The 26,644-nt window shown below is 36.4% G+C and overlaps 1 pseudogene; it reads left to right on the plus strand.

Moving 5' to 3' along the window:
* The first annotated feature begins 10,455 nt into the window (after positions 1–10,455).
* Positions 10,456–12,192, plus strand: LOC103737716 (annotated as a pseudogene).
* The last annotated feature ends 14,452 nt before the right edge of the window (positions 12,193–26,644 follow it).

The following is a 26,644-nucleotide window of genomic DNA, read 5'->3' on the forward strand; positions in this document are numbered from 1 at the left end:
TCTCTTCTATGAGAATCAGAGTATCGGGTTGAGGGCCTTGATCCATTGAGAATTGAACCTTGTGAACAGTGAGAGACAGGGATCTAGTTTCATTCTTGTACATACAATGATTCATTTTGACCAGCCACATTTTGTGAGCATGCTGACTTTTCTTCAGTGTGTATTTGTGGCACCTTTGTCAAAAATTGGATAGTTATATATATACGGATTTAAATTGGGGACCTCAATTCTATTCTACTGATTGATTTGTCTGTTTTCCTCCCATTACCTTGCTGTTTTTATTGCTACACCAGAACCTAATGATAAGCCCTCATTGCTGAAGACACTACATACATGAGCTGTAGAAAAAAACAGGAAAAGTCAAGCTGGTACTGACTTCAAAGCTTTCATAGTGCTGGACATTGCTATGCATGCTACTGGAAGCAAAAATTAATCATCAGTCTTGCATAGCTATGAATCCTGTGAGTTACAACTGGCCTGGCAACATAAACTCAGTCTCCAATAGTAGCATGAATATCAAAACCAAATATAGTATATGACTACAGGGAAACAATGTTTTCCAGACAGCTAGGCAGTTACTTATATGAACTCACAACAATGGTGATAGCATGCACAGATCTCACATAGGCTAAAACCAGAGATAATCCCAGCACGGAGGTGGAGAAGTGGGTAAGAAACCCCAGCCCTACCTAAGGAATCCTACCTAAGTCACTGACAAGCAGTGACTATTGAAAGGAAGAGAGTTTAAGGTTGAGACTTTTGATAGGTTGATGAGGCTCCTGTGGATGGACCATTGGACCCACACAGAAGGGTATGAAAAATAATCAACTAAAAATCTTCAGTTGTATAATCACTGATGAAGGGATCCTACTGCAATGAATACTTCCAACCCATGTTATACAGATGGCTATGATTAAGCACAGTGGGATACATATACAAACACACACACACACACACACACACACACACACACACACAAACACACACACACAAATGTGGGAAAGGGGCTTGTAGGGAATAAGGGGTGGGTAATGGGGTAGGAAAGAGATCAGAGAGGGTGAGCAAAATGATAGTAAGGATATGTGTATGTACAAAATCGTCAAAGAACAAATTGGGGTGAGGGAGAGTTGATCTTCCTTAAGGAAATAACTCTAGATTGGTTGACTAGACTCCAGTGGATGAACTTGAACAGAAGGGCATCTGGGTACAAATGCTTGACAAGATAGACCTTAACATATATGACAGATTACATGAACTCTGGTGGGGGCAATGGGGGGTGAGATGGGGGAGGGGTCCTTGGCTTGACCACTCTACTTCTAGAAGTTCGGGGAGAATCACGTCCTGCTTTTTTGATGGTGGCCATCTCTCTTTGATCCCTTTGCTTGTTCTTCTGCACCATGCTAATTGCCCCATTAGACATAATGTGGAATTCTTCCCATGTGCCCCTGTTTTCACAAGGCATTTTGCTCTTCTCATAAGGGTATCAGTTAAACAGGATTAGGGAATGCTCTAATATCTTAAACTGATTATATATGCAAAGACTCTATTTCTAAATAAGAATACATTCCAGATTATAAGGGAGGAGAAGTCATAATTTTGGAATGGAAGTCACAATTCCACCCATAGTCCCTGTGGAACCTCTGAAGGAAAGATCTGCCCAGATCCGTAACATACTGCACAGCTATAGCAACATAACAGTTCCCTGACTCCTCGATACACTAGGTCTCCAGAGTCGCATGGATAGATAATGTGTAACTATGAAAATATTATTTGCTTCATAAATTAAAGTTTTTATTTTTTAAAATTTTTATTGCACTTTTGTACATTTCATACAATAGTTCTTAGTCAAATTTAAACCCCCACGCCCAACCATGTCCCCTATACACAGTCTTCTGCCAGACCTCATATATTCTGCCATACATGTTAAGTTCTACCCAGTCAAGCATTTGTATCCCGATGTCCTTCAGTGCAAATTCATCTACTGAAGTCTAGTCAGTCTGTCTAGAGATCATAAGATCTACTCCTCTTGATCCACTGGTAATCAGTCTCCAACAATTCCCAGACTTGGGCCGGCCCACTACAATCTCTTGTTCTTTAAAACTTGGCCAGTTGCAGTCTTCTGGGTACATCAGACTCTGTTATATAATGAAGCTCCTGGTGAGAGTTGAGGGATACACTAATTTTCTCTCTACCTCCTGTTATACTACATTCTGTGGGCCTTAGGTGTAGAGGTTCCACTATAAATATGTCACCGATAACTGGGTGGCATCTCTCAGACGAATATTCTCTGTGTGTGGACAGTTGTGGAACTCAGCAGTTGCCTCCATCTGTTACAAAACTAGCTTCTTTGATGAGTGGTATACGGTATACTTGTCTATAAATATAAGGATTCAAGCTATAGATTGTTTTTTGGTAATATGGTCATTTTCGCAATATTAATTCTACCAATTCATGATCATGGTAGATCTTTCCATATCCTACTGTCTCTTTCCATATCTGTCTTTAAAGATTATAAAATTCACTGTAGAACCCTTTAATGTCTTTGGTTACATTTACTCCTAAATATTTCTTTGCAGTTATTATGAATGGGAGGGCGTTAAGTAGATAAATCCTTTTCCTTCACTTCTGTGCAAAATATTCAGTGCAAACATTGTCACAAGATATTATTAGTGATGGTCTCGGTATTGGTAATCTACAACATTTATTTTTACATTTGCTCAGTTTTTCTCCTGTCAGACACTCTCCAGGCTGGAAAAGAAATGTCTTTCAAGAAGCACCGTGGGTAATTTTTGTTCACCATCAAACTGAGCCCCAGTGCTGTAGAAGACCCTGCTACCGACGTCACCTCATGGCCTGTTGGCACTCCCATCCTACAAGGCTGTTGTCCACCTTGCATACTGCAACCCACATCTGTACATGTCCATGTTGCACACATTTTCTCTATCTATTCCACTCTGGAATATAGATGTGATAATGCTTATACAGTTAAATAGTTTAGAGTGCTGTTTGTTACTTTCTAAGAAACTTACTACACAATAGCAAGAGTTAGAAATTTGAACATCCAGAAAGCTGGTAATACCTCTGGTCACATTCTTTTCTCCGTCTTTCCTTTCTCCTAATAGACATATATAAAAGACAATCATGTCCTGAGCAATGTATGAATAGCATAGAATTTCTGCAGTCACTGCTGTGCATTGCACAGATTTCCTGAGATAGGTCTGAAAAGACAGAAACTGCAATCAAATAGATACCAATATCTAAAGCAGCCTGTATAACCACATGTCTAGACTCATTAATTATAAGGGGAAAAAAGGACAGACGATAAAACAGACATGGTACATAGATGTTTAACCATCACACAAAAGTTGAATAATTAATGGAATGATACCCTTTAGTGCAGAGTCCCATATCTTTAAAATGTAAGTACACTATTTCAATATTTAGGCCATAGTAAGTGATGTAGTTTCAGCATGTGAACTATACGTCTGGGCAATGTGATGAAGCAATGCTTCATAATAATAAAATGGCTTTTAAATGTGAATTGGTCTCATAAGGTGTTAAGAATTTCCCTAACCAACACAATTTATTCATAGTAAGATTACAAAGACAATTTTTTTAAGCCATAACATTCATTACTTGCATGTTTTATAATAGTGCTAGTTCAGTGTCTCTGAAGTGGTCCAGTGTGTGTAAGCTGAACTTTCATCACGTCTAAATAGTGTAACTGATAGTTACTTGATAAGTCCTTTATGAAGCAATTTTTAATAATGCTTTCATATTTCTGGTTTATGATGCCATTAAAGTCATCATTTGTCACATCAGTAATAGAGAGATTCTTAAAATATCCCTACTAGCAATTCAGGATTGCTTTTAATGTCAGCATAAATTCCTGTATTGCTAAACTAGCTATTTGAAATATTAACAGTGCTGTTGGCAATTTTAAAATATATATGGCAACATAAGTATATAACATGGATCCCTTAGGTCTGGTAAAAATCAGTTAGAAAAGTAAAGACATACACCAAAATAGGTTGACTTGATTTTGTGTATAAATTACCAGCAAAGAAAAATTCCCTTTGATTGTGAATAGATTTGTGAAATTTCTGATATAGAGTTATTTATTTTCCATACCTTAAGCAATTTTTAAAATGGAGAGAGAAGTGAAATGTAAGTTGCCCAGAATACTACCTAGTTATGAAGTCATCAGAGTTCAGAATCATGGAAACAGTCCAACAATATTTTGCAGAAGTTGAAACACTGCATGCCAGGCTTCCCCTCAACTCACATCACAGTTTGATAGAAGAGGGCATCTAGAGGTCCATGGGTAAAGCTTCAGAGCTCTAATATTAGATGGTACCAGCTGTGCATAGCTGGTTTGCTGCTGCAGGCTGTGTCCGTAAGTAGCACCAACCTATCACACTGTCTGTTGCTTCCATTTTGGAAACAGAGTATTAATGTCCAGGAACCCCCATGCTGGGCTTTGGAGAGAAAGGCCCCACACACTGTGTGGTTCTGTCCCTTGCACTGACATATGTCCCGTACATCACTGAAATAAGAAGAAAAGGACTTAATCTCTTACTTCATAAGGGCAACAGCTCTCATCTCCTATGAGGAGTTTTTCTTCACATAGGGTAACTGAGCTCTTTCATTTGATATGTATTAGTGAAACTTTCATACATTTATGCATTTTATATTGATTATGTCTATGCACAACTACCTCTTTCCATGTTCCACTAGTTCTCCTACAGTGGATCCCTCCAAACTTCATGTCCTTTTCTTACTGCTATTAATAACACCTTGAGTCCAAATAGTTCAGCACAAATGTGTACCATTTGGTCAACCTACCAGGAACCAAGTTCCCAAAGGAGAGTAACTTTCCCTCTCAACTACCAATAGCTCTTCTGATAGGGGTGGAACCACAGGGACTTATTCCCCCATCCTTAGTAGAATTTCTACTAGCTTGCTCTTGTGTAGATCCTGTACAGGTAACCACGGCTGCTGTGGGTTACTGTGTACAACAGCATGCCGTACTAGAAGTCAACATTTCACACTTCTCACCCACATTCTTTCCATCCCCTCTTCCATGAAGTTCTCTGATCTCTGGATAGTGAGAGATTGGTATAGATGAGCCATTCACAGCAGAGCCCTCAATATTATTTACTAAACACTTTGACAATTTTAGTTACTTCATTAACCTCTCCTCACCACTAAAGAAGCTTGCCCGGTCCATGCTGAGAGCAAGACAAATCTGTGGGTACACACACATATTTAGAATGCAGTTTGACAGCATGACCATTTGGCAAAACAAAGGTAGATTCTCCCCCTAATGCCTATAGTCTCTCGAGTCATGGACTTTGAACCAGGTTCACAGTACCAGTCATGAAATCACCTCTTGTGGAGAAAGCATCATAGCCATTTAGAAAGAGGCTAGTTATGCCATAACCATCATGCCCCCATTGTACCAGTGGGACTATCTTGCCAGCAAGTCACATACACAGGACCCAGCACGAGGTAAAGTTATTGCTTCCTTTCTCCCTCAGCATCCTGCATAGCACCTCCTGACACAATGTAAGCTAGCCATCAGAAAGGGGGTTTCTTGGTCAATGACAATAGCCTCTGTTGGTTTGGGAGGCTTCTGGACCTCTCTGACCAATAACCATAAGTAGTATCTCATGCTTGCACTGAAATTTTAATTTAATAACCCATGTCTATGAGAGCAGTTTAATTATCTTATGAAGTACTGAATCATGTTTCTTCACATATCTTTAGGTTCTGCTAACACATGTCCTATCATCTCTTCTACCCAATCCCCCTGGCCCCACTTAAACTTTTAACCACGAGTCTTTTGTCTCTCGCCTTTCATGTCATTTGTGTTCTACTATCCCATGTAATTTAAATTTTTCTTAGGTTGGAATACCATAGGCTTCCAAGTGGTTTTTTTTCATGCACCCCTCATTTTGGTTAAAGTTTCCATCAGCACCTCATTTCCCCATGCTCCACACTGTCCATGATTAGATTTTTCCACCCCTGGTGTTCTTCTCTCTTTAATTTTCTGTATATTTTATTATCCTTCTCTCTGACAAACACTTTCATCAAGGTGGCATGATACAAAATTAACACACACAAATCAGTGGCCTTTTATATACCAAAGAAAAACACTGAAAATAACATCTGGGCCACAATCCCACTCATTCACAGCCCCCCCACACACACAGACAGACAAAGAAATCTTGAACAAAAAGAATATTACAGGATGTACCACCCTACATGATTTCAAATTGTACTGCAGAACTATAGTATTGAAACAACATGTTGCTGGCACCTAAACACACACATAGGTAAATGGAGAAGAATGGAGGATCCAGGTATTACATCATAAAAATACGTTAAAGCTTTAATGAAATGCTTCTTCTAATTATGTAGCTATTAATTTTTTTAAAATTTACTTCATGTTAAATAGTAGAGGTGATAAACATTACCAGTGAACAGTGAATGATGACTTTATGTCCATACTCAGTTACTAAGGATCCGAGTGTAACCGACTATGACTAGTAATCATCAGATACATAGATTAAAGACACATGCACAAACATCTATATTAAAAATGTAGGAAACATCATATCTTAAAATGAAATGGAGATCTTCCTTAAATGATAAAAACTCATTCAATTTTATGTCTTACAGGGTTTATACTCAGTTCAATATTGTATGACTATATTAATTCAACTGTGAACCTAAAAATTTACAGCCACCTTTGAAACACATGTATCCTTACTCTGGAATGTATTACTGAATATGTTAAAGCTGTAATGAAGTGCTTCTTCTAAACATGTGGTTATTAAAAAATATGCATTGGGAAAAAGACAGAATCTTCACCAAATGCTTCTGGGAAACCTGGATTTCAATATGCATAAAAATGAAACTGAACTCTTATCTCTTAGCCTGCACAAAATTCAACTCTAAATGTATCAACTTAAATCTGATACTCTGAAAATGTTTGAGGATAAGCTAGGGCATAGACTTTAACTTATAGGAACTGGTATGGATTTTCTGAATAGGATTCCTGTAGTTCCTGTAGCACAAGAAACGAGACCAGCATTTGAAGAAAGGATCTCATGAAATTTAAAAAAAAAAAAGCTTCTGTATAGCAAAAGGAACTGTCATTTGAGTGAAAAGGAAGACTTCAGAATAAAAGAAAATCATTGTCAACTATATAATTGACAAAGGATTAGTATATAGAATATACAAAGAATTTACTAAACATAAAATATTAACCAAAAGTGGGCTGTAAAACTGCACAAACAGATCTCAAAATAAGAAATACAAATGGCTGGGGAATACTTGTAAAAGTGTTCCATATATATCAGGAAAATGCAGAGTAAAGTTATTTTGAAGATTCAATCTGACCACAGTCAGAATGGTGAAGATCAGTAATACAAATAGCAAATACTAGCAAACCTGGATTTTAATATGCATGGATATAAGGAAGGGGAATTCTTATATATGGTTGGTGGGAGTGTAAATTAATGAAGCTACTATGAAAATCAATCTGGAAGTTTCACACTCCTCAGCATATACCCAAAGACATGTACTACTACAGATATACTTGCATACATACGTGCACAGTAGTTCAATCATAATAGCTAGGAAATGGCATCAATTGATGACTGGATAAGGAAAATGTGGTATATATACACATTAAGATATTACTTCCCTGTAAAAATAAAATAACCATAATTTCAGGTAAGTAGATGAAACTAGAAAAAGCTTTTATTAAGTGAGGTTACACAGGTAAAGAAAGATTAACATTGCATGTTATCTCTTATATGTTGATTCTAACTTTGTATCTTTGTATATTTTCTCTGGATTACATGTGAAAGCTAGAAAAATGGAAAATGATTGTTCATTCAAAGTGAATACTCTAATGGAAAAGTTTCACTTGTTAGGATAATGAATTACAGTTGAATTCTGCTCTCTATTCTTGAGTTATAAAATATGTTTTCATTAGTCTTGGAATATCTATGATTAAATCATACAGAGAGTCATAGTAATATAATTAAAAGGCACTGTAAGAGAAAGCATAATGTTTCTGTGTTGACAACTCTGTCAGCCTGTTGTTGTTGATGGGCACTTAGGTCAAACTATAATCTTGTTGATCCACTTCTTAATTTCTTTAATTACTAATAACAGTTGTTTATTTCCCACAAACAGATGTAAAACTCATTGAGGATATAAGGTAAGAGAAAGCAGGATTACTAAATTATACTTAACATTTCAAAATATTGGTTCATCAATACAGTTATTTGCCCTGAAGATACCTATTTGCCAGTCATAGAAAATAAGTCCAAATATAACCATTACAGAAACACTTTTTCTTCTTGTGTCTTTTTGGATATGACATAAATACAGGAAAACTATTACTGTCAGATGTTTTGTGACCCAGTATACAATGTTATGTCTCATTTTAACATGCTACTTAATAAACTATTGATTATTTTGAACTCTGAAATAATTTTTGTCTTGAAAGAATTTTTTATTGGAATAATTACATACTAGAAATATAGCAAAATTTCCATGACCTTAACAATTACCTATCTCTAGAAGTTGATGAGTTGGTGAAGAGAACAGTTTTCATGATCAAAAGAGTCCAATGCAAATAGACACTACCCATATTTACCATGATTATTCAAATAAAATCAGTAGGGTCTACATATTACAAGAGAATGAATGTTGTGTGTGTGTGTGTGTGTGTGTGTGTGTGTGTGTGTGTGTGTAGAACTGTATGTCACTGTTGTTTTCTATCACTGGCAAAAGCAATTTAAGGCAGAGAGGGTTTATTTGGCTCATAATTCTAGGATATAGTCCTAGAGGAAGTCAAGGTATCAGGAACTTAAAGCAGCTGATCACATTCCATCTAAATCAAGAGCAGACAGTGATGAAATAATGTGTAAACATACTAGCACTTAGCTTCCTTCTCCGGCATTCCCTTTCCGGGGGATAGTCCTGCTCCAATCAAAATGGGTTTTCTTACAGCAATTAATATAATCAAGACAATTCCTCACAGATATTCTCAGTGACTAGCCTTAATCTAGGCACTCCCTCACAGAAGTGCCTGGAGGCTTGCCTTCTAAGTGCAGACTTGACAATTAACACTAACCATCACAGCAACTTAATGGGGTTATGGTCTTACAAATGTATAATTAAGCAATTCCATCATTGTGCACACCTTATAAAGTACCCTTACACAAAGTTAGATAGTAATCCTGTGGCATAATTAGGCTATTTGAAATTGTTCACAGATTATGATTATGTACAGCATAGAACTGTGTTATGCAACAGGTAACAAAATTTGTGTACCAAATATATCCAAACCCAGAAAATGCATAGTAAAAAATGCTGTGAAAGTTTTAAAAAATAGTGCACTTGCAAGAAAAATTATATGGATGGAGCTTGCCCAGACAGCACGTTATTGTTGCTGAGTCTGCACATAAGTGGTGCATACACACGAAGGCATGGAATGTTGATCTTATGTATGTTGTGAGGGCTTCCGTCCTTGTCTTCTTAAAGGAATGAATTTAACCAAGAGAGGTTAATAGTTTGAACACAAGTTTATTTACCAAAGCATTAGAAACAAGGCTTGACAAAGCACACTCTCCAAAGGGAGACTGAAGCAGACTGTTCAAAGGTAGGGAGCAGACTTGTGGGTATTTTGGCTTTCATGAATATTTATGAGACAATTGAGCATCATTCCCTAGGAAGGGGCTTTTGTACTGAGTAAGAGTGAAGAATGAACTGAGCACAAGCAAGGAAGTAAGCATTCACACATTCATTCTCCCTTTGCTCTTGACTGTGGATGTGATGGGACTCGCTGTTTGAACTTCCTGCCTTGACTTCTTCATAATGATGTGTTATAAACAGGACTTGTAAACTGACATAAATCCCTTTCTCCCCATGTTGCTCATTACCATAGTGATTTATCACAGTAATAGGAATGAAGATAGGATGATGGCCACTAGACCTCATAAGTGTACATTTGAAAATGTTAATTTATCATATGATTTTAATTATTCACACTACATATTACAAAGAAAGCTATCTTAATGCTTTAAGGAACAATTTAAATTATTATAATTACTGCTGCATTGAAAAATCTAATTCTGAGATTGTTTTAACCACTGCATTAATATTTTATGAAACATAAATCAACTTGCCATTCCTGCTAAATAGTTGACCTTATCTTTAACTTCAAATTAATAAAAAAGTTCAAGGTAAAAGATAGAGTATGTGTGCATGTGGTATGTGTATGTGTGCATGTGTGTGTGTGTGTGTGTGTGTGTGTGTATTTTATTCTACTAGGGGAAACATTACATTATCAATATTTATTGCATGATAACATTCTGAATGTTTATATTTAAATGCAGGATAGTAAAATTTACTAAGTAAAAAACTAGTAACATGGTGTTCTACGTTTTAATTGTTGATGTACCAAAGTACAACAAATTTAGTATCATAAAATATAAATTTACTATGCCATAATTCTCTGGGTTATTTTCTGACATAGTTCTGAAAGCACTAAATTCAAAATGTTTCCAGGGATGCATTCATTTCTGAAGGCTGTAAAGTCAATCTGTTGCTGTCCTTTTTCTTCGGTCTCTAGGCTGCTTGCTGTACAGTCTCTCAGACACAATTGGTAAAACTCCCTCAATTTTAAAGGCTTCTCTGATTAGATTCAGCCCATGAAGAAAATCCAAGACAATGTCTTTTACTCAAGGTCTTTAGCTACAGTGACCTGTAAATTGTCCTTCTTGATATGTAAGGAAAGTTGTTTTCATGTGTATTCACACATTAATATTTAGACAACTTTAAGGATCATTATTCTCAACATAATGTATAAAATTACTTCATAACTATGTTATACAACAAAATTTTGAGCCTGGTCCATGGTAGTAAAAAGCACACAGATTGTGATGTTCCGAAATATTTTCCTTTCAGTGCACTACTTTTAAGACCTTTATGAAGAACACTTTTATCATAAAATGAAAATGTGTAAGTGGCTTGCTAAACTTTATTAAACAAGACAGAACATGCAAAATCCTGTGGGTGCACTTTAGTGGGGCACAGATAGGGTAGGGGAGGTCTAAATAGGATTAAGATATATTGTATGAAACCCACAAAAATTCAATAAAAATATTTATTAAAATGCAGAAGTGGTGTTCCTTCTTTTAAAAAACAGTTAGTATAGAAGTATCATTGGTTGTTGTGGAATGAGTCATCCTCTTTAGATACAGAAGGTGGATGGGTGCTGATGTCTAGATTATAGTGCAAAAAACCACTGACTTTAACAAGACAAATATCACAAATGATCAGGCTACCACACTCAAGGACTCCAACAGAAAAGACTGTATCTGTGGGTGTTTACATTAACTGATGAAAATGGAGAATTTTAGACTCCAGTAAGGAGGAAAAAACTTTAGTAGAGGTAGGTGGCCTGGGTAGATTATATTTTTCTTACTGATGAATGACAGAAATAGGTAATGCACCTCAGCTTAAAAGTCATAGCTGGTGTATACCTGGTAGAATTCCCACATATTCAAACATATCTGTGCTAAGTTGAATTTCTCATGAAAAGCCTACAAATGCAGATTGTGCACTTATAGGAATAAGACCTGGGCTGGGAAAGGCTGTGTACAGTAACATCATACAGTTCTCAGTGGCTGCCCACCGGGTTTGATGGAAGGAGCACATATGAAGAAAGCACTGGGCCAAACATTCCCCAGCATTGAGGAAGAGCTAGACGGGTACTTTTAGGTGCTGATATTTCTGGGTTTTAGCTTTCTTCCAAAACTCAGTACAGAACTGCATTTGAAACCATGATATTGCTTGTAAAGTAACTGGAGTTATATAAAAAGGAACTCCAGACAAAACTGCACTACTGGTGAATAAGATGGACTTGCCAGATACCCAAATTATGCATCATGCACGGAGGAACCAACTCCAGGATTTCCTGCATTTATTTGAAAGAAAACCGTGATTCCAGAGATTGTGAAGTTCCAACATATACTTCTCATCTCTGCAATTACTGCAGAAGAAGAATTAAAGAATTGCATTGGAAAATCACTGGAGGAGAGAAAAAAAAAGATATTAAAGGAAGGAAAGAGTAAAAAAGGATATATGAAAGAGAAAGGGGAATAATGTGGAGGTCGATTGAAGTAGGGAGAGAGGGTAGAGCAGAGGAGGGGAAAGAGATAATTAACGTTAAGGATGTTCAAAAAAGACACATTGAAACCCACTATTTATAAGATGCATATGTATTCATAAAAAAAATTTACTTGGAATTTCCATACCATATTGGGGTAATGCTCCTCCCAGAAGCCATAGGCAGACAAATCAAAGGTCCAGTGCCAGACGAGGGATATCTACACTTGACTATTTGGTAGAGATATCCCAGAGGCTGCTAAAATAAAATAGGTTATAGGCATTGCCCTCGAATGCCTACCAGAACTTTATAGTAAGACCCTGTTGCCAAAGATACCACACACATTGGTCAAAGGACATGGAGATATTGACTTGGTTGTGGTCAGGAAGCTTTCTCCTTACTGGCTAGCTTTCATAGTACCAGAAGGTGATATGAAGGCTGATGAGAAAGAAATGTCATCAACAGTCATACCCCCCTGTGAAACCTGTGAACTCTAACAACCAGCGGGACAAAATATGCCCATAGGTGCAACAGTGGCACAAAAACTATGGGGGTAACCAACCACTTTCTTTTTTGTATTTAAAGCCCATTCCACAGGAGGGTACATATGCCTATTACTTTAAATCTAGCCAAGAACCCATGTTTGAGATGCTCATAGGCTCTATATGAAAATCTACCATCATTTTGGATATGGTATCAAACCACACTCTAAATTTTTATTTTCATTCTCATCAATTAGTGTAGCCCTCAGACATCACCACAGTAGTACAGTGGACAGCAATTAGTATTCTGGATTTGACAGAACTGCTGCACTTATGAATTCTTAGCTGGTCTCATGGTCTTCACAAGACCAAGTCAGTCAACATTTCAGCATTGAGAATGGAGAGGGTCACAAGTCCCCATCCATAGCTGAAGACCATTGACAAGTGGTGGCTTCTGGGGACCCTGGTAAGTATACCATGCTCCAGTGGTTGGCCTCACACCCATCATCATGTGGGCAGAATAAATTTGCCTGTCAGTTACAAAATTAAGAAAAACCAAAAGAAGACAGACATAAAGAGTATTGATTGGTAGAGGGTAGATCTAGGAAGAGTTAGGGGAAGATATGGGAGGTGGGCAACATGATCAAAATGGGTTATGCACATGCAAGAAATTATCAAATAATTAATAAAATATTAAAAATAATAGTCACTGAATGAAGTAGCAGCCAAGAAAATTATGTGTATCCTAGAAAAAATTAGTTAATTTGTACTAATTTTAATACAATATCTTATAGTGAGCCACCATCAAAGCATACTGTAACTATCTCTAGAAAAACATTTTTGTTTTAAATATAATAAATATAGTACAGATAAGTGCCATTTGGTCCTAACAAAGGGGGAAATTATTTAATTTTTGACATAACTTATGTGTGCATAACACATTATATTGACAGAATTCAGAAAGGCACAGAAAGACAGATTCCTTGCATATGAAATATAGAAACAGAACTTTCAGAAACCCAGGCATTACTAAGGGATGGGGAGATGGAAGCTGGAGAGATGTTGGTCAAAAACAATGGTTTGGTTACTATGAGTAAGTTCTGATGATTTACTATACACCAGAGCATCTATAGATATGACAATGTGTAACATTGAAAAACTTGGTAACAAAAGAAGTGTTAAGTAGTCTCACTATAAGGAATATATGTATGTGCTATTTTGATTGATGGAACCGTTTCTTCACTGTAGCCATTTCATAACATAATGTATACATGATAAATATACACAATTTTGGATCAGTTAAAATTCGTGTTGAAATGTTATTAATTCGATAAAGGATAAAATTTTTATTTTATATAAAATGAATCTACAATATTAGCTTCTTTAATCAGGGAAAATAGAAAGAACTCATATACTTTCATATGCTACTTGGAATCAAGTATATATTTGTGGAAGAAAACAAAGTTGCAGTATTAACTACATATCTTAATTAATATCCCTTCTTAATTACTAATAAAGCAGTCTGAATTATAATTCAGATCAATTTTCTTCATTTTAAAAAGTATTTTGTGCACAGTTGTAGTTTGGTAATTAAATCATTTGTATCTAGGGATCATCTCCTTCTAAATCTGAGTCATTATTGTTTGATGAAGTCATTAGCTTGGATTAATTGGGTAAGAGTAATATAATAATCTGTGGATGACTTTAGCTCTTAGGAGAGCACTTGGGAAATGATGTCTGCTATCTATATAAATTTAACATGCATGGTAGATGCTATATCTCTTGTTAGGATAATGCCTATAATATACTAGATGTTGAATAGATATTTTAAAGAACAAGGAATGAATCAATATATTCACCAAGAAGTATTAAAATATTCAAGAACATAGTAAAACCTAAGAAAACATACCTTAAGACTTGAAGGTTTCACATTAACTCCTCCGTTGATTATACTGTCTCTTACAAAAGAGAATATTGGCAAGTGTAAGAAATTTAACTTTTAATAGATTTAGATCTAGTGTGAATATAGGAGTTCACATTAACTTTGGACATTGATTTATTTTCAATTTCCTACTAATTACTGTTCAAATATAGTATATATAAAAGATTAGAATATAGCAAGGGCTTCAGAAATAATAATGCAAATAAATATAATCAGACAAACTCAAAAGCTATTCTGGCTCTCTACTGTTACAAGTGGCAGGAAAATCAGTTTTCTGGTTTTGATAAGATGAGTGACTTAAGAAGGGAAGAAAGTACTCTGACGTTCACAGAAGCTAAATGCTGATTCATTTTTAAAAATAAAGAATATGACTAGTGGAGTGAACTTGCCATTCACTAAAATCAGGAATGAGACAAATGTATCCACTCTCCCCACTACTGTTGAATATAATACTTGAGATCTTAGCTAAAGCATAAGGAAACTGAAGATGATAAAGGGGATCTAAAGAGACTAATGATGCCACCAGAAAACTCCTAGTGCTGATAAACATATTCAGGAAAGTAACAAGATAAAAAATTAACACACAAAATGAGTGGCCTTCCTATATCAAATGGAAAACATGCCAAGAAAGAAATCAGGGAAATGTCCACATTCATTATAATCTAAAATATTTGGAATAATTCTTTTTTAAATTTTTTTACTATTTTTATTTTATGTGTATGCGTGTATTGCCTGCATGTCGGTAAGTGCACCCATGTCGTGCAACGCCCATGGAGGACAGAAGAGGTTGTCAGATCCCTTGGAACTGGAGTTAGGGACAGTTGTTAGCTGCTAAGTGGGTACTGGGATTCAAACACGGGTCTTCTGGAAGAACAGTGTTCTTAACCACTGAGCCATCTCTCCAGCCCCATTATTTTGGAATAACTCTAACTAAAGAAATTAAACACTTGTATAATAAAAATTTTAAAACATTGAATAAATGAAAGAAGGGGCCAAAAGAGGGAGACCCTTTTGGAAGCCAAGTTCATGGCTCAGTAGAATCAATATTATGAAAATGACTTTCCTACCAAAAGCAATATAGAGATTCAACACAATTCTCATAAATATTGCAATGTAATTTTTTTTGGTCTTTTGAGACAGTGTTTCCCCATAGCCCCAGGATCCTAGATTTCACTATGTAGACCACACTGGCCTCTAGCTCATCAGAATCACTTTCCTCTGCCTCTTGAGTGCTTGAACTAAAGGTGTGCACCACCACTCCTGTCTCCAATGAACTTCTTAACAGAAACTGAAATATTAATATTATTTCATATGGAAACACCAGAAACCCACAATAGCCCAAATAATCTTGAACAACAAATGAAGAGCTGGAGGTGTCAGCATCACTGACCTTAAGTTATATTACTGAGCTATAAGAATAAAAATAGCATGATATTGATAAAAAAGACACTCTGATGGATGGAATAGAACTGAGGACCTGGATATAAGTTCACACACCTATGCCATCTTGCATTTGATAAAACAGTCAGAAATAAGTGATGCAGAAAATTCAGTATCTTCAACTTGTTCATAGAACTTGCAGCAATGGTGACAGCATAACAAGCCCCATGCGGATTCAGTCAGACAAAGACCCAGCACAGAACAAGGGTAGTGGGCAGCAGGTCCCAGCCCTAGCTGAAAAGCTGTTGGCAACTGATTACTGTGGTGTGAGGGAGACTAGATCTTCTTTAAGGGAGTAACTCTAGATAGGGATATCTGGGTACAAATGCTTGACTGGATAGAATTTAACATATATGACAGAATTTGTGAAATCCAGTTGCAAGAAGGCTATGGAGGGGTGTGGATGGGGGGTTGTCTAAATTTGATTTAGATCTGTCATAGGAAATGCCCCAAAATCCAATAAGAAACAATAATAGCGAAAAAGACACCATCATTTGAGTAAAGAGGTAGCCCACAGAATGGGAATAAAAGTATTTAGCAGCTATACATCTGATAGAGAGTTAATATCTAGAATATATACAAAAATGAAAAAAAAAAAAACCTTGGGACTGGAGAGATGACTCAGAGGCTAAAAGTACTGGCTGTTCTTACAGAAGACTTAGGGTCGAATCCCAGCAACCACATGGCTGCTAACAACTATCTGTAAACTGTAGTTCCAAGGGATCTGATGCCCTCTTCTGACTTCTGTGGGCACTGCACACAACACAGGTGCACTTACATACACAGATAGGGCACTCATACCCCAAATAAATAAATAAAAAGTTAAGAAGAAATGAAAAAAACCAAACTTTTCTTTTGGTCTTTTTGAGACAGGTTCTCCCTGTAGCCCTCAGCTGTCCTGGAACTCACTATGTAGACCAGGCTGGCCTTGAACTCACAGAGATCTGCCTGCCTTTGCCTCCTGATTGCTGGTATTAAAGGCATGCACCACCATGCCCAGCATAAAAACCAAACTTTAAGAAACAATCCATTTAAAAAATGAAACTAAACAGAGAGCTCACCAGAGATGAAACACAAATGACTGAGAAACCCCTAAAAATGTTTAATATATTTAGTCACCAAGGAAATACAAATTAAAACTACTTTGAGAGTTCACCTTATCCCAGAATGGCTAAGATCAAAAAAGAAAATGACAAAAAAATGTTGGCATGAGTTTGGAGAAATGAGGACATTTATTCACTCCTGGTGGAAGTACAAACTGTTGTATCCACTGTTGAAATCAGTGTGGAAGATCCTCAAAATGCTATAAATAGTTCTACCCCACATTCCAGCTATACGGACTTTGAGCAATACCCAGAGGAGTTTATATTCTATTAGAGAGATACCGGTTCATCCATGTTTATTGCTGATCTAGTCACAATAGACAGGAAATAGAAACAGTCTAATTTTCCATCAACTGACAAAGGAAGAAGAAAAAAAAGAGGTAGATTTACATGATGGAATACTATTCATCTGATAAAAATAAAACTAGGGCTGGAAAGAGCTTTCAGAAGTTAAAGCCATTCAGGCTCTTGCAAAGGACCTGTGTTCAGTTACCAGCAACCACATGTTAGCTAACAACCATCCATAATTCCAGGTCCAACAGATATGATATCCATTTCTGCTATCTGCAGGTATTGCATAAGCACAGATGTACTTACATCAGGCAAAACACTCATATACATAAAATAAAAATAAACAAATTTTTAAAAAAATTAGCTAGGCATGGTAGCATATCCCTTTAATTTAAGCATTCGGGTGGAGGCAGGCAGATCTCCGTGACATAAAATCCAGTCTGGTCTACATAGCAATTTTCAGGCTATCCTGGGCTACAGAGAGACCCAGTCTCCAAAAAAAAGAAAAATTATGAAATTTGCAATTAAATGGATAAAAATGGAAACAATCTGACTGAGGTAACAGACACCTAGAAACACAAACATCATGTTTCCCTCATGTGTGGATATTAGCTTTGAACTGACAGAGCTGTGTTTCATTGGAAATACTCATAGAGGTTAGGAAAGTAGTGAGCAGCCACAGGTAGAGGGAATCTTTTGAGGGATAGGAGATGGATTATAGTAATATAAAGGGAAAAAGGAGGATAATGGAGAAGGGAAGATTAATTGGGGTGGGGGGAGAGGAAGGTAGGTAGGGGAGGGATTATAGGGAAGGATAACTAACGGTAAAGGCCCCTTGAAAAAAACATATGGAAACTTACTATCATAAAGGCTCTCTAAAATATATACATATATTAAAACAAGTTAAATAGAATTATCTTATAATAATGAAACAATACCCCAACTAGACACCTCATCCTAGCAAATAAAAAACTCCAGCACTTGGAATGAGTTACTTCTCTCTTAGTTTTCTGTCTGTGGGAAGCCATAGAATCTGAAACATTATGGGTTATATTCATTGTCCTTGGTTACCCACCAGAACTTGATGGTGATACTCTATCACTGAAGACAACACGTACTTGACTCATAAAACCTAGAGAAATCAAGCAGTACTTACTGACCTGGAAGCCTTATCCCTACTTGCTAGCTTTCATATTGCTGGAAGTTGCTACACACTACTGGAGAAGAAAAGGAATCATCAGTCTTAGTCATTGGTGAACATTGTTAACTGCAATAATAACTGGATGGCCAAGATATGACCACCAGTGCAAATAGTGGCACAAATGTTATGCAACTAACCAACCACACTCATATTGAATTTGAGGCCTAGTCCACAAGATAGAACCCATACATGTCACTGTTATCAGGGCCAAGGACTGTGGCTAGACAGGTCATAGGCCCTAAGGCAGAACCTATTATTAATAATCGATTAACTGGACCTCATATGAAAATGATGCCTGATGACATTGCTATACCCATACATTAGTACATCTCTCAGTCCTCATCAGAAAATCTTCTTGCATAGAAAGTTATGAACACTAAGAACCACAACTAGTCAACATTCAGAGAATAGAAGATAGAAGAGTTCTCAGCCCCAAATGAGGCATTGATGTCATACTCATACCCCTCTCCAAGGCTCAAGAATCTTCATGGGAGAGATTTTAGAAAGACTGAAAAAGTCAGAGGTGGTGGACAACCAAAATGAAAGTGTTTCCAGATAATTTTACATATGAAACCAAAATAGCAGTGACAACATTCACAAGACCTTCTCATCTTGGGCCAGGCAAAATTCCAGCATGAGTAGATATTGGCATTTGGTAGCTGTTGGGACAGAAGAGCCAGTTTTCTCTAAAGGTGTGATCAATCACAATCCAGGGTAGGTTTCATTTTACACATATTAGATTCAAAGGGGAAAAATGTGAACATAAATCTCAGTGGAGAGGGAGATGGAGGTGGATCTGTGAAGAATTATTTGTATGAAGTTCTGAAAGAATTGATAAAATAATTTTTAAAATAGGTTTACTTTCAGGCCATAGCATCTGCCTTTCTATTGAAGCAATTCTAAGAAAGAAAAATCTTAGAAAAGGGGAAATAGACACTACTAAGGCCTACAAGAGATATGACATGGAGATTAACATTGTATACTACTGGCTTTTTCTGAAATGACCTTTCAATTCCTCACTAACACTGTTCTGTTAATTACTTTCTGACAATAACATTTTAGTACCGAGTTATCTATACAGTGTATATGGATAATAATTTAACACTGAATCCCAACCTAACCAATTTGTACCCTCATTTCATGTAAACTTTCATTAATATATGACATTTGATGAAATATTCATGTGTCAAAATTAGGGAATACTTGGAAAGAACTGAAATAAGTTTTGATAAAGAAAATATAAAACCAAGAATAACCTCAAGCTTGAAGCCACGTCTAACTTCCTTTAACCAAACTAAACATACCTGAAATAGAGGGTGAACAAGGGATTTTCTGTTGTTTAATGTGAGTGTTACACAAAATTGCATCTAAAGTGCTTCATGCATTGATACTGTTCATCTTAATTAATGTCAGAAGTGATTTATTCAAAGAAGAATCAAACAAATAATCAGACAAAGTAGACAATTTGTAAAATTAACTATCTTACGAGTTGTGTCTCTTTGATGATTTAACTGTACAAATCTCAGAGTACAAAGGCAAAGATGATTTTTCAAATGTACAATTAATATCTTATTATGATTTACAACTATATGGATTATATGATATCTATATTTAATATTTTAAAAAGAAAAAGACAGGTTTAAATAGATGATAACTGGCTGTCTTCAAAAGCAGGATTCAGCTAATTCATTAATAGCAACTACAAGGCTTTCTTCATTAGCTGCAGTAAGTTCGTCAAATTTTTATTGAATTTTTGTGAGCTGCATGCAATATATTTTGATTATATTTAGACTCTCTCCCCTAACTTCACCCCTCTTATAGCACCCTGCCAATTTTCACATACTCTATCATATATATTAAGGGCCAGTGATCCAAGTTTGTATACTCAAATGTCCTACAGTGTGTGTCCATCCACTGGAGCATTGTTAACTTATCTAGCGTCACGCCCTTAAAGAAAAACAACTCTCCCCCTTCCAGTAGGAGTTACCAATAGGTCCTATACTAAGGTTAAGAATTCTTATCTACTTCTCCACTTCTCTGCTGTGATGTTGTGTGCTATGAATTTTTATGGATCTTGCACATGCTGTAACCATTGCTGTAAGTTCGTATGGATAACTACCCAGCTGTCTAGAATACTCTGTTTCCTGTGGTGATCAACCACCTCTGCCTTCTACAATTTTTCCAAGTTATTCCACAATAGTCCTTCATCCATGGATAACAGAGTTTTGATATAGATATCCTATTCATGGATAACGTCTCTGAAGTTTCTTATTCTCTGTAATTGGGCCAGTTGTGGCTTGCTGTATTAATAACCATCTGTTGCATGAGGAAGCATCGCTGGTGAGTGTTGAGAGATGCAATGATATTCTTACAGTCCCCTATTCCACTACGTTCCCTGAGCCAGAGTTGTAGAGCTTTCATTGTGGCTGTATCACTTAGGGATGGTATGTCACAGACCCTTATTTTCTGTATTTAACTAGTTGTGAAACTGAAAGAGTCTTTATCTGTTGCAAAAAAAAATCTTCTTCAATGACATCTCTAAATGTAAGTATACATATTTATAATAGAAGAAATCATGCCAGTCGAGTAATATGACAAAAATGGGTTTTTCTTTAGGATCTATAACTTCTCCAGTTGTATATTTGACTTTCTTGTGTAAAGTACCACCCATGAGTTTCCTCCCAATAAGTGGGCCTTAAGTTCCATTAGGCAGCACTTGATTACTCCCAAAATAAAAATGCCACTACTGTACCCACAGAGATTATTTGCTGGGCTAGTCATTGCTGTGATTCATTGACTTTACAGCTAGATGGAATCACTGACTGAATTTCTACCTTGGCAGCTTGAATAGTATCTTCTGATGCTGCGGGAGCTGATCTTCAGGGAGGAGGCTTACAGATCAGCTCCAGTTTGATTGCCAGACGTATATACTGTCTTCAGCAACAGGGTCTTACCTTCATGTTCTGGGAGGCAAACAAGGACTGCGACAATAGTTTGTGATGTTTTTTGGAAGTCTCTTGGACTACCCTGACCAACAACTGAAGGGAAGTTTCCCAAGCCTGGCACTGGGGTTTTTCTTAGTCTTCAGCTATTCACATGCTGGATCTATATATAAAATTTTCAGTAAGCTGAGCTACTGCATTTCCTTCTGGTTGTTTCACACCACCTAGTCTTATTTATCTTGCCTCTCTTTCATCCTCTATGACCCCTCCTATTTCCACCCTGGTTTTATCTCTGTTTTTCCCCATTTCCCCCTTGATAACACCTGTCTCCTACAATCCACCTTTCTGGATCTTTTTCTCCTCCCTGAACTCCACATTGCCTCTGCGTTTTTCATCAGATATACACTCACAAATGGTAAACCAGTTTCTAGTTACATCCATTTTCCTGCAAATTTCATGATTTCATTCTTCTTTATCACTGATTAGAACTCCATTGTGTAAATGTGCAACATTTTCATTATCCATTCGTCAGTTGAGGGACAGTTAGGTTGTTTCCATTTCCTAGTTATTGTGAAAAGAGCAGCAGTAAACAGCAAGTATCACTGTAGTAGGTTGTTGAGTCCTTTGGTTATATGGGAAGGAGTGGATTTTAATTGGATTGTACAGTGGAACTAGCTGTTGGAGTGGTTAGAATCAGTGTCAGTTCCCTCTCAAAGGCTTCTAGATAGGGGGAGAAAAATTTATCCATCATTTTAGAACAAGAGCTGGTTGTCTCCCTTAGCTACGGGTGGACATTACAGTATTGGAGACCAGGATTTGAAGACTTACATCTGAGCAGCACTTTCTGATTAGGAACAAAACCATCAATGAGAAATAATTGTCTAAATACCTATTTATATAGACTTAAGCCTAATGTCTGGGAAGTGTAATCCCTTAAACTCTTCAATATACTCATGATTTTACCCTTTGTTTATAATTTCCTTTGGGGTTTTTAAGAACATACAGTTGGCCAAAATAAATCAATTTATTTTTAAACTTATGGTCATTTGAGGATCAGTTCCCCAGGGGTCAAATGGGTTTGGGAGGAGCCCTTAGCTCCTTTCTTTTACCAGTTCCATCTATGTGAAATTAACACAAAGGCCCTACTCAACCATGTCTGGCTTCACTTGGAAGCATGAATGAGATGTGTCCTCTGAATCTGTGTTACTTCACTTAGTATAACAATTTCTAGATCCATCCATTTACTGCATATTTCATGATTTCATCTTTCTTTACTGCTGAGTAGAACTTCATCATGTAAGTACATCACATTTATGTTAACCACTCATCAGTTGAGGGGCACTTAAGTTGCTTCCATCTCTTAGCTATTGTGAAAATATCAGCAACAATCATGGTTGTACAAGTGTGTCTACAATAGGATGAGTGCTTTGGGTATATGTCAAGGAGTGGTATAACTGGGTCATATGGTAGATTCAATTTTAGTTAAGAGTTCTCCACACTCTTTTCCATAGGGGTTGCATGAGTTTGCAATCCCACCAACAGTGAATGAGCATTACCCTTTCTCCACATCCTCACCAGCATTTGGTATCATTTGTTCTCTTGATCCTAGCCAGTCTGATTGGGGTAAGGTGATATCTTAGGGTGGTTTTAATTTGCATTTCCCTAATTACTAATGGTGTTGAACTTTTTTTGAGATGTTTCTTAACCATCTTTGTTTCTTCCTTTGAGAACTCTCTGTTTAGATCTTTAGCCCATCTTTTAATTGGGTCATTTGGTTTCTAGCTTCTTTGTTTTTTGAGTTCTTTATATATTCTGGATGGTAAACCTCTGTCAGATGTGTCACTGGTGAAGACTTTTTCCCAATCTGTGGGTTTTCTCTTCATTTTTTGTTTCTTTTGTTGTACAAAGCTTTTTAGTTTAATGAGGTCCCACTTGTTGATTCCTGACTTTAATTCCTGAGCAAATTCTGTCTGATTTAGAAAATCCATTCCTACACCTTAATCTTGTAAGTTACTGCCAATATTTTCTTCTAGTAGTTTCAGGATTTCAATTTTCACATTGAGGTCTTTGATCCATTTGGAGTTGATTTTCGCACAAGGTGAAAGATAGGAATCTAGTTTCTTTCTTCTACAGGTGGAGATCCAGTTTTGCCAGCACCATTTGTTGAAGATGCTGTCTTTCCACCATTGTGCCTTCTTGGCACCTTTGTGAAATATCAGATGGCTGAAATTGCATGTACTCGGCTTTGGGTTTTCAATGATGTTCCATTGATCCATTTGTCTATTTTTCTGCCAGTACCATGCTGCTTTTATAACTATAGCTCTGTAGTATACTTTGAGATATGGTATGTAATCCCCCCAGCATTGTTCTTTGTGCTCAGGGTTGCTTTGGTTATCCGGGGTCTTTTCTGCTTCCATACGAATTTAAGCATGGTTGCTTCTAATTCTGTGAAGTATGTCAAGGGGATTTTGATTGGGATTGCATTGAATCTATACATTTGCCTCTAGAATGGTCATTTTCACAATATTAATTCTTCCAATCCATGAGCATGGGAGGCCTTTCCATCTCCTGGTGTCTTCTTCAATCTCTTTCCTTAGTGATTTAAAATTTTCATTTTAAAGTTCTTTGGTATCTTTGGTCGATTTATTCCAAGGTATTTTATTATATTTTATTTTATTTGCAACAATTGTGAATGGGAGCATTTCCCTATATTCTTTGTCCAACTGCTTGTTGTTGGTATATAGAAAGGCTACTGATTTTTTGTAGATTGATTTTATAAACTTCCACTATACTGAAAGTGTTGATCAGTTCTGGAGCTTTCTGGTGGAACTTTTCAGATGTCTTAGGTATGGTATCATACCATCTGCAAAATGGGATAGTTTGACCCCTTCTTTTCTAATTAGTACTTATTTTATTTCCTTCTCCTATCTTATTGCTCTAGCAAAAATTTCAAGCACTGTGCTTCCAGTTTTTCTCCATTTAGAATGATGTTGGCTGTGGGTTTGTTGTATATAGCTCTAATTAGGTTGAGGCATGTTCCCTCTAGTCCAATTCCCTCTAGGACTTTGAACATAAATGCATGATGAATTTTGTAAAAAGCCTTTGCATCTTTTGAGATGACAATGTGCTTTTTGTCTTTGAGTATATTTGTATGATTAATGACCTTCATTGACTGCATATATTGAACCATCCCTGCATCTCTCGGATAAAGTCTACTTGATCATGGAGAAAGATCTATTTGCTGTACAACTGTGTGCAGTTTGCAAGTATTTTGTTGAGAATTTTTGCATCTATGTTCATTAAGGATATTGGTCTATAGTTTTCTTTTTTGGTTGTGTCTTTACCTGGTTTGGGATTAGAGTGATGCTGGCTTCATAGAAGGAAGTTGGGAGTTCTCCCTCTGTTTCTATCTTCTTGAATAATTTAAGTAGTATTGATTGAAAGTCTTTAAATATCTAGTAGAATTCTGCCTGGGCTTTTTTTAGTTGGTAAGCTTTGTATTACTGTTTCCATTTCCTTATATGTATGGATCAGTTTAAACTGTTGATCTCTTTTTGGTTTATCTTTGGTTCCCATGATTTTAGGTATACATCCACTTCTTTTAGATTCAACTTTAGTAGCATATAAGTTTTTAAAATATTCCCTTCTAATGTCTGGATCTTTTAGGTGTCTGTTGATATTTTTGCCCTTTCTTCTCTGATTTTGCTGATTTGGATATGCTCTTTTTTTCTTTTGGTTAACTGGGCTAAGGATCTGTCCATCTTGCTTAGCTTTTCAAAGAAACAGTTCTTAGATTTGTTGATTCTTTGTATTGTTTTCTTTATTTCTATTTCATTAATTTCTGCTCTGATTTTTGTTATTTCTTCTCTTCTGCTGGGTTTGGGTTTCATTTATTCTTGCCTTTCCAGTGTCTTGAGTTGCAGTGTTAGGTCACTTATTTGGGCTCTTTCTAATTTTTTAATGTAGGCAGTCACTTAGAGCTATAAACTTCCCTCCTAGGACTGCTTTTAAAGTGTTCCAGAGGTTGTGTTGTGTTGCATGGTCCTTTTTGTTGAATTTCAGGAATTCTTTTATTTCTTTCTTAATTTCCCCTTTGACACACTCATTGTTTAGGAGTGTTTTGTTTAATTGCTATGAGTTCATGTAGTGACTAAGGCCTTGTCCAGTGATGATTTTGAGCTTTATGGCATTGTAATCTGAAAGAATGCACGGAATTACTTCAATTTTTTTGTATTTGTTGGGTTTGTTTTGTGGCCCAGTATGTGGTCAATTTTTGGAAAAAAGTTTCATGGGTGCTGAGAAGAAAGTATATTTTTTGGTGCTTGGGTGGATAAATCAAAAGACGACTCAGGTCCATTTGTTGTATGGTATCATTTAATTCAGACGTCTCTCTGTTTATTCTTGGTCCAATTGGCCTGTCTAATGGAGATAGTGGAGTATTGAAGTCCCCTGCTGTTACTGAGTTGGGGTTATTCTGAGTCTTAAAGCCCTGTAGTGTTTTTTTTTTAATGAATTTGGGTTCACCAGAGTTTGGTGCATATATGTTAAAGATTGTAATATCTTCTTGGTTAGTTGTTCCTTTGATCAGAATGAAATGACCCTCTTTATCTCTTCTGATTAGTTTTACTTTGAAATTTATTTTGTCAGATATTACAATTGCAACCCCTGCTTGTTTCTTAGTTTCATTTGCTTGGAATATTCTTTTCTATCCCTTTACATTAAGGTAATACCTGTCCTTGAAGGTGAGATGGGTTTCTTACAGACAGGAAAGAGATGGATTTTGTTTCTTAATCCATTCACTTAGCCTGTGTCTTTTGACTGGGGAGTTCAGTCCATTGATATTTAAGATTATTGAAAGACGTGTATTATCGAAAAATGTGTATGTGGTTGCTGTCATTCTGATTGCTGGTTGTGTTGTCAAATTATGTGTTTCCTCAATTACACCTTTATTTCTAATTATAGTTGTTTCTCTCTCTGCTCTCTGTATTGCTTCAAGTACTCTTCAAAGGGCTGGTTTCATGGACATGTATTCTTTAAGGCTATTCAT

Source organism: Nannospalax galili, unplaced genomic scaffold (assembly GCF_000622305.1).
Source record: "Nannospalax galili isolate Female #2095 unplaced genomic scaffold, S.galili_v1.0 scaffold858, whole genome shotgun sequence".
NCBI lineage: Eukaryota > Metazoa > Chordata > Mammalia > Rodentia > Spalacidae > Nannospalax > Nannospalax galili.